Raw genomic sequence first — 9079 nt, 5'->3', positions numbered from 1 at the left:
CATTTTTGTAATGAGACTACAGTAAGTTATTACTAGGATAACATGTCATGATCAGGTAGGATTTATAACAGGTAGGTAGGGAGGACTCAAAATCAGGAAAATAGTCAATATAGCAAAATCATTAAAAATCATATGATTAGCTCAATAGATGTTTAAAAAGCCTTTGATAAAATATAACTTCTATTCCTATTAAAAAATACTTGGAAGTTTCAGGATAAATGGAGTTTTCTTTAAATTTATTAATAGTATTCATCTAAAACCATCGACAAATATTATATGTAATGGTAATAAACTTGGAACATTTCCAATAAAATCAGGAATGAAACAAGGATGGCCATTATCAACATTACTATTCAATATTACAACTGCTAGCTCTAGCAATAAGAGAAGAAAAAGAAATTGAAGGAATCAGAATTAGCAATGAGGAAGCCACACTTTCACTCTTTGCACATGTGGCATGTCTAGAGACCCTGAAAAACTCATCTTGAAAAGTTCTTGAAACAATTAACAAATATAGCAAAGTAGCAGGATATAAAATAAATCCACATAAATCATGAGCATTTCTATGTATGAATCAGAAAGCCCAAGAGCAAGATCTAGAAAGTGAAATTCTATTTAGAATAACTATAGACAACATTAAATACTTGGGAATTTACCTCCCAAGACAAACCCCAAAACTGTATGAACACAATTTTAAAGCACTACTCACCCAAATAAAGTGAGATACAAATAATTGGAAAAATGTTAATTGTTCATGGTTCGGTTGAGTTAATATAATAAAAACGATAATTCTACCAAAATTAAATTACTTATTCAGTGCCATACCAACCAAATTATCAAACTATTATCAACTATTTTACCGAGCTGGAAAAAATAGTAACAAAATTCATCTGGAACAACGAAATGTCAAGAATAGCAAGAGAACTAATTAAAAAAATGTAAAGAAAGGTGGCCTAGCTCTACCAAATCTAAAACCATACCATAAAGCAGCAGTCATCAAAACTGCCTGATACTGATTTAAGAAATAGAGTAATGGATCAGTGGATTAGGATAGTTTCAAAAGAAGTTGCAGTAACTGAATACAGGAATCAACTGACAAATCAAAGACATCAGCTTCTGGGATAAGAACTCACTATTTGACAAAAATTGCTGGGAAAACTAGAAATTAGTATGGTAAAAACTAGGCATAGATTTACATGTCACACTCTATACCAAAATGAAGTTAAAATGGGTACAAGTTTTAGACATAAAGGGGGATACCATAGATAAATTCATAGACCACAAAAATTTCAATCTTTCAGATCCATGGAAAGGGATAAATTCATGACAAAATAAGAATTAGACGACATTATAAACTGCAAAATGAATGATTTTGACCATATTAAAAAGTTTTTGCACTAATAAATTCAATGATGCCATAACTAGAAGGAAAATAGAAAGTTTACAACTAGGAGTCTCATTTTTAAGGTCTCATTTCTTAGATATGTATAGAATTGCATCAAATGTATAAGGTTATAGGTTACATCGTTTTCAAATGAAGAAATTAAAGCTATGTATAATCAGATGAGAAATGAAAATTAAAACAACACTGAGGTATCACTTCACACCTATCAGATTGGCCAAGATGAGAAAAAGGGAAAATGACCAATGTAGGAGAAGTTGTGGGAGGATTGGGACATTGATATATTTCTGGTGGAGTTGTGAATGGACCCAACAATTCTGGAGAGCAATATAGAACTATGCCATAAAGCAATAAAACTGTTCATACCCTTACACTCAGCAATTCCAATCCTAGGTCTATATCCATAAGAAATTACAAAAAATGGGGACAATCTCACATGTTCCAAAATAGTCATAGCAGCTCTTTTTGTAGTGGCAACAAATTGGAAATTATGGGGATGCCCATCGATTTGAGAATGGCTAAACAAGTTATGGTACATGAATACTATGGGATATTATTATTCTATAAGAAATCCTAAATGTTCTGATTCTAGAGTAGCATGACTTACAGGATCTGATGGTGAGTGAAGGGAGCAGAACTAAGAGAACAGTTTACACACTAACAACCTCATTGTAAGATGATCAACCTTGATGGAAGCAGCTCTTCTCAGCAGTTCAGAGAGCTAGAACAACTTTATCAGACCATCTATGGACAATGTTATCCCAATCCAGAGAAAGAAAAAGAAAACAAAACAAAATAAGAAGAACAGCCCTTGAGAATCTGATAGCACTTTATAAAAATTATCTCTTATGTATCTCTTTCCCTTAATCCTAATTCCTCATACCAAAAAAAATGACTAACACATAAACATGTTTATCCTAAGTATGTATGTACAATGCTAACCTGACAGTTAGTCACTGAAGGGAGAAGAGCAGGAGGGAATGATGGAAGGAAATTTTGTAACTTAAAAATATACATGTGCTTATGGAAGAAAAAATAAATTAATTAGAAAAATGAAATGATTGAAAAATAAACCAAACCAGGGCAGGTGGAACAATGGATATAGTAAAGGCCCTGGAGTCAGGAGGTCCTCAGTTCAAAACCAGTCACAGACACATAAATAATGGACTAGCTGTGTGACCTTGGGCAAGTCACTTAATCCCACTTAATGCCTTGTAGAAACTAAAAAAACAAACAATAAAAAAAGAAAAAGAAACCATTCCCACCTTCCTTTCATCAAAATGAGAGAAGTGAGAAGAAAAATAAAAAGATCATGTACAATTAAAATCATGTTATAATGCACCATTCTATATGGTGAGGTCTCAGCTCATAGAAAGGACCAAAGACAATACCACAAAATTTTCCTAATATGTTTTCTTCTTTACAGTGTTTGTTATGGAGCTGATAGGGAAGGAATGTTGAAGTCATTACCAAGTCATCCTTTTTTGTTTTTCAATTTGATTAAAGGAATTTAAAAACAAATTTGTTATTGTTAACATCTTATTCTTAAATTACATTTCTATTTCCACTAAGTTGTGCAAAATGAGGGATGGGGACCATAGAAACTTAATTATTTATAGCCATGTACCAGGAAGCAAGCTCTATGGGAATCCAATCATGTCCTTAGACAGAGTCCACAAGAGGAGAGTAATTATTTTATCTCCTCAAGTTGTTTTAATAATTTTTCTGACATTTCTCTAGTCATTTCTATTCCTGTATGGAATTGTATGATTCTTCATTCTTACCAAGTTTAAAACTGAGGTCTTAATTTCATAATAACTTGCTTATCCTCCAGAAAAGTACAATTATGCTTTATATAAATCATATCTAAATCTTACTGTTCATTTCAGCAAGAAGAATTATTGCGGAATCTCAGCAGTAAAACAGTTGGCATTGGGAAATAAACAAAAAGGACAAACACCATCATTTTCCAAAATTAAAATAATTTTAAAAAGCACACCATATTATATAAAAATTAATATTCTCTCCCATAATTCTGTGCATCCAGGACTATAGAAATGTCATTGCCCCTGCCACACATTTTCAAATTAAATTCTTCAGGTGACAACAGTAAGTCTTCCCAAAGGGGAACTTCTGGAAAAACATGATATTTCCTTGACTAATTTTTCCCAATTTTTGTAGCATACAATAAGAATCTAGCCAGGAAGAATAAACTGGTGCATAAGCATCCACCAGCAAGCCCACAGTTGTTGACAGTCATCAGGTTGGAGATTAGTAAAAGGGATTGCTTGGCATACTGACAAAGAATCCAGTGACAGCCTGGTAATAACTCTTCATTTCATTCATAGTGGAAACTCCACTCTCCAGTGCATAGGTATTGATGAGATAGGCCAATGACTTACAGAGCTACAAGAAAAATGTTGTTCCCAGGGGGTGAGAAATAAGGCCTGCAAAGAATCCTAGAAAGCCCTCCTCTCAGTAAATAATTACTAAGGAGTCACATAGTCCACCATATTTGATCTTTCTGCCAATGAATTGTACCATAGACCTCAGGGTACTCGCTTGGAAGGGACACATGATAAGTTCAGTAGCAGAATGAGCCAACATGTCCTGTCTTCTTGATCATCTTGTAAAAGTTAAATGGGCCATCCTTTTGTGGAGGTTGAAGTCTTTGTTTTAACTTCTGCAAAACTTTACTGTGGACCAAAATTCCAATGACTCCAGAACACAATCTGGGTTTTAAGCCTTTAAAATATCCACTTTTCCTTCAATATCCATAATATGTTGAGCATAACAGAAGAGACCAGGGAGTTGTTAGACTTGCTGCCCAAAAATATTTCCTCCCATAGTTGAAGGAAGAGGCTCATATCCCACCCGTATAGGTACCTTCATGTACATGAGGAATTTTGAGAGGATAGTGAGTTTGAGCCCAACAGCACCTGATTTGGTCGCTTCTGCTATGGTAACACTCATGGATGGGCAGATGGATGGGTGGATGGACCAAGTCACTGACCGACCAAGTCCTTGATTCATCCTTAAAGTCTTTTTAAAGCAAGATGCATCCCCACCCCATATGTATGCCAAAATCATTCAAGTTTCCTAAAAGAAACTTGTTAACTCTTTAGAGCTAACATTTCTCAATGATTCTCTGGTAATGACAGGTAAGTCAATAATCAAGGAAAAGTATGCAGAAAAAAGTTGTTTGGTGTTCAGAGGAAATAGGCATAGAATACAAATGGAGTATGAAATTCTGACAGGGAGTGATTGCTCTCTTTAATAGAGCTAAATGTTGCTTATAGTTAAACAGGGGGAAGAACCCTGAAGACAGTATAACTTGCAACCCCAACAAATCAGAGATCCTTTTAATATAAGGGAAAAACTACAGATATGGAAACACTTTATCAAAGATCACACTGCTGTGTAAGTAACAAAATTTTCCAAAACTCCAGAAATATATTTGTGCAAAAAATCTTGAAATAGTGTCCTTTCAACTCCCATCATAGAAAAATATAAAGTTCAAAGACCAAAAATAGGCTTGAAAATGAGCAAACAAAAATATCAGTAAAGAATCTGATCATGAAAAGTTATAGTGGTGATGAGAAGACATAAACTCAAAAAATTTCAATGATGTCAAAATAGTCACAAGTAGAGCTTCAAAGGAAAAAAAAAGTGGAACAGAAAAAACCCAACAAAATAACTGGAAGACATTAGAAATGATTTTATTTTTTTTCCTTTTTTTAATTCATTTTTTTCATCCAAATGCACGGGCTTAATTTTACATTGCAAAATTTCCTTCCACACTCTTTTCCCACCCCCCTTCCCTCAGCAACAAATAGGTTAACATTGTACATTCATATTTTTGATAAACATGTTAACAGATTAATCATTTTTGGTGGAAAGAGATACAGAAGAGATAATTTTTATAAAGAGTTCATTAGATTCTGAAGGGTTTTTTTTTTTGTTTGTTTGTTTCCTCTGGATGGGAACAGAATTGTTCATAGCTGGTCTAATATGGTTGACCTAGCGCTCTGAACTGCTGAGAGGAGCTGCTTCTATCAAGGTTGATCATTTCACAATGTTGTTGTTAATGTGTACATTATTTTTCTTGGTTCTACTCCCTTCACTCAGCATTAGACCCTTTAACTCCTTCCATGCTTCACTAGAGTCCAACCATTTCTGATTTCTTATAGAAGGATAGTATTGAATAGTATTCACGTGCTATTCCCATTCCCAATTGATGGGCATCCAGTCCATTTCCAATTCTTTGCCTCTATGAAAAGATCTGCTATGAATATTTTGGACCACGTGGGATGTTTCCCATTTTTTATGATTTCTTCTGGATATAGGCCTAGAATTGGAATTGCTGGATCAAAGGGTATGAGCAATTTTATCTCTCTTTGGGCATATTTCCATATTGTTTTCCAGAATGGTTATATCTGTTCACAACTTCAACAGCAATGCATTAATGGCCCAGTCCTACCACAACCTCTCCAACATTGATCATCAAACCCTTTTTTTTATCTTGGACAATCTAATAGATGTGAGATGATACCTCATTGTTGTTTAGTTTTCATTTCTCTAATCGATAATGATTTGGAGCAATTTTTCATTTTATTACATATAGCTTTAATTTCTTCATTTGAAAACTGTCTCTTCATATCCTTTGACCATTTATCAATTGGGGAATAATTTGTAATCTTATGAATTTGATGCAATTCTCTATATATTTAAGAAATGAGACCTTTATCAGAACTCCTAGTTGTGAAGATTGTTTCCCAGTTTTTTGTTTTCCTAATTTTGACAGTATTGATTTTACTGTTGCAAAATCTTTTTAATTTAATGTAGTCAAAATCATTCATTTTTGAAGTTTATTATGTACTCTAATTCTTGTTTGGTCATAGCCTAGATGAGTATTTCTTGGTCTATGGATTTATTTATGGTGTTGCCCTTTATGTCTAAAACCTGTTCCCATTTTGACTTTATTTTGGTATAGGGTTAGAACTGATTTTCAAAATTAAATGAGAGTGGGGGGCAGCTAGATACCACAGTGGATAGAGCACTGGCCCTGAAGTCAGTAGTACTTGAGTTCAAATCTGGGCTCAGACACTTAATAATTACCTAGCTGTGTGGCCTTGGGCAAGCCACTTAACCCAATTTGCCTTGAAAAAATCCAAAAAAAATATGAGTGGTAGAAGAAAAAGTTGATAAAGAATTGAGATCAAAAGAAGAAAATTTAGAATAGAAAACTAATACCATGGGTAAAGAGGCACAAAAAATATTGAAGTTAGTGTTGCAGTGGATAGAGCACTGGTCCTGGAGTCAAGAAGACTTGTGTTCAAATCCACCCTCAGACACTTAATAATTGCCTAGCTGTTTGACCTTGGGCATGTCACTTAATCCCATTTCCTTGAAAAAAAAATATTGATGATACTAATGCCTTACTGATGAAAAGACTGACCAAATCAAAAAAATGGTACAAAAACTCACTGAAGAGAATTCCTTAAAGTTACATTTGGTCAAATGCAATCTAATAAATCTAGGATATATCAAAAAACCAATAGATATAGACAAAATAATGAAAATTAAGAAGAAAAAGTATATCTAATAAAAAAAAACAATTGATCTGGAAAATAAATTGTGGAGAGACAATTTAAGAATTATTAGACTAACTTAAAACATGATTAAAGAAAGAGCCTACATATTATATTGCTAAAATGATGAAGAAAAACGATTAATATTGCAAAATCAGAGTGTAAAATAGTAAGTAAAAGAATCTTCCCATCACCTCCTGAAAGGGATTCTAAATGAAAACTTCCCTTGAAATTATAGTCAAATTGAATAACTCCCAGGCCAAATAGAAAATATTTAAAAAATCAAGAAATAAGACATTCAAATACCATGGAATCATGATCAGGAGTAGACAAAATTTAGTAGCTATCATATTAAAGAAGTGAAAGGCTTAGAATATGATAGTCTAGAAGGCAAAAGAGCTAGGATTAAAATGAGAAAAAAAATTGTCTAGAAAAACTGAATATATTCATTCAGAAGAAAAATAAATATTTAAGGAAATAAAGGATTTCCAAACAACCCTGATGAAAAGATAAGAACTGAATGGAGAAATGGAAAAGTTGACATTCAAACAGAAGATTATAAAAAGCATAATAAAATAACAATTAATGAACATAACTTAGCGAGATTAAACTGTTTACATTCTTATGGGATGAGGAGAACTCTATCATTATTAGGGAAGTTAGAAAAAATATCAGACAGAAGACACAGACATGAATTTATTATATTGCAATGATCTAAACATTGTATATTTTCTGGGCAAGATGACAGAAAGAAGCAAGGTACTTTTTTATACTTTCCAGGTTTTCCCTCAGAATTGACATGAAATCAGATTTTAGAATGACAGGACACACAAAAGAACAGAGTAGAACATCTTCCTGCATGTCTGTCAAGAGGGGAATGTGGGTGTGCCCAGGGCAGAGAACAGTGACCCAGCATACCAGCAGTGAGGCAAGGTGGGGGAATAATCTGAGAACTTTGACTGTGGGAGTGGAAGCCTTCATGGTGAGTGTAATGGATGGATTGGGAATGTTCCATTGCATCAACCCAGGACACCCTTTCAGCCAGCATATTTGGTCTGGATTTCTGGATTATTTTCCCAGCATAACCCCTGGAATTCCAGAAAAACCTGGTCTTCCCCAGTGCAAAAAAAGCAGAAAAATAGCCTGAGATGTTTGCATCTTTCAAAGTGGTTCAGGATGAGGAAAAGAGACTTTCCCAATGCTAACTATCCAGAGAGAATAGTTGACATTTCTAGTACAGCCTACCTATGGCAGCAATGGGATTGCATTGGGGAAAACTCAGACATAGCCTCAGGCATTTTCAGTGGTTCCAATGGCCCAGGGAGTGGACACTTGACACCCCTAGAACATTTTCTAGAATAGAACCTTGGTGTTTCCAGCTCCGATAGCTTACCCTAGTGACTGAGTTGATTCTACAGACAGCCCAGATAGTGCCCCTGGTGTTCCTCACATATTGGGCCACCGAAATCCTAACATTTGGATTCTCTAACATCTATAGCACCAGGACAATTAGAAAGCCTAATATTGAAGGTCTACAAACTAACCCTTGCCCCAACACAAGACCCTTGAGGACAAATCTTAAAATGAATTTGAAAGGACATAGAAAAGGAGGGTCTAATGAATGTTAACTTGGAGATAAGGATACCAGTTAAGAAAAGGAGGACAGAAGGAATGTCAAGCTTCAGAGGAGAACATGAATTGGTCTCCAGTTCAGAAAGACTTCTTAGAAGAGCTCAAAAATGATTTTAAAATCAAATGGAGGGGCAGCTGGGTGGTGCAGTGGATAGAGCACTGGCCCTGGAGTCAGGAGTACCTGAGTTCAAATCTGACCTCAGACACTTAATAATAACCTAGCTGTGTGGCCTTGGGCAAGCCACTTAACCCCACTGCCTAGCAAAAACTAAAAAAAAAAAATCAGATGGAAAACTGGGAAAAGAAATAAAAGAGAAGATTAACATCTGACAACAAAAAAATGACAGGAAGAAAACAAATTCTTAAAAATACAGTTGGACAAATGTAAACAAGAAAATAATTCCCTCAAAAACACAATTGGGCTAATGGAAAAGGATAACAACTACTTCAAAAA

The 9079-nt window shown here is 34.5% G+C and overlaps 1 pseudogene; it reads right to left on the bottom strand.

Moving 5' to 3' along the window:
• Positions 1-3484: 3484 nt before the first annotated feature.
• On the bottom strand, positions 3485-3946 carry LOC141502641 (mitochondrial carrier homolog 2-like; annotated as a pseudogene).
• Positions 3947-9079: the final 5133 nt, after the last annotated feature.

Source organism: Macrotis lagotis, chromosome X (genome assembly GCF_037893015.1).
Source record: "Macrotis lagotis isolate mMagLag1 chromosome X, bilby.v1.9.chrom.fasta, whole genome shotgun sequence".
NCBI classification, from domain to species: Eukaryota; Metazoa; Chordata; class Mammalia; order Peramelemorphia; family Peramelidae; genus Macrotis; species Macrotis lagotis.
This window is presented reverse-complemented; position numbering and strand designations above follow the sequence as displayed.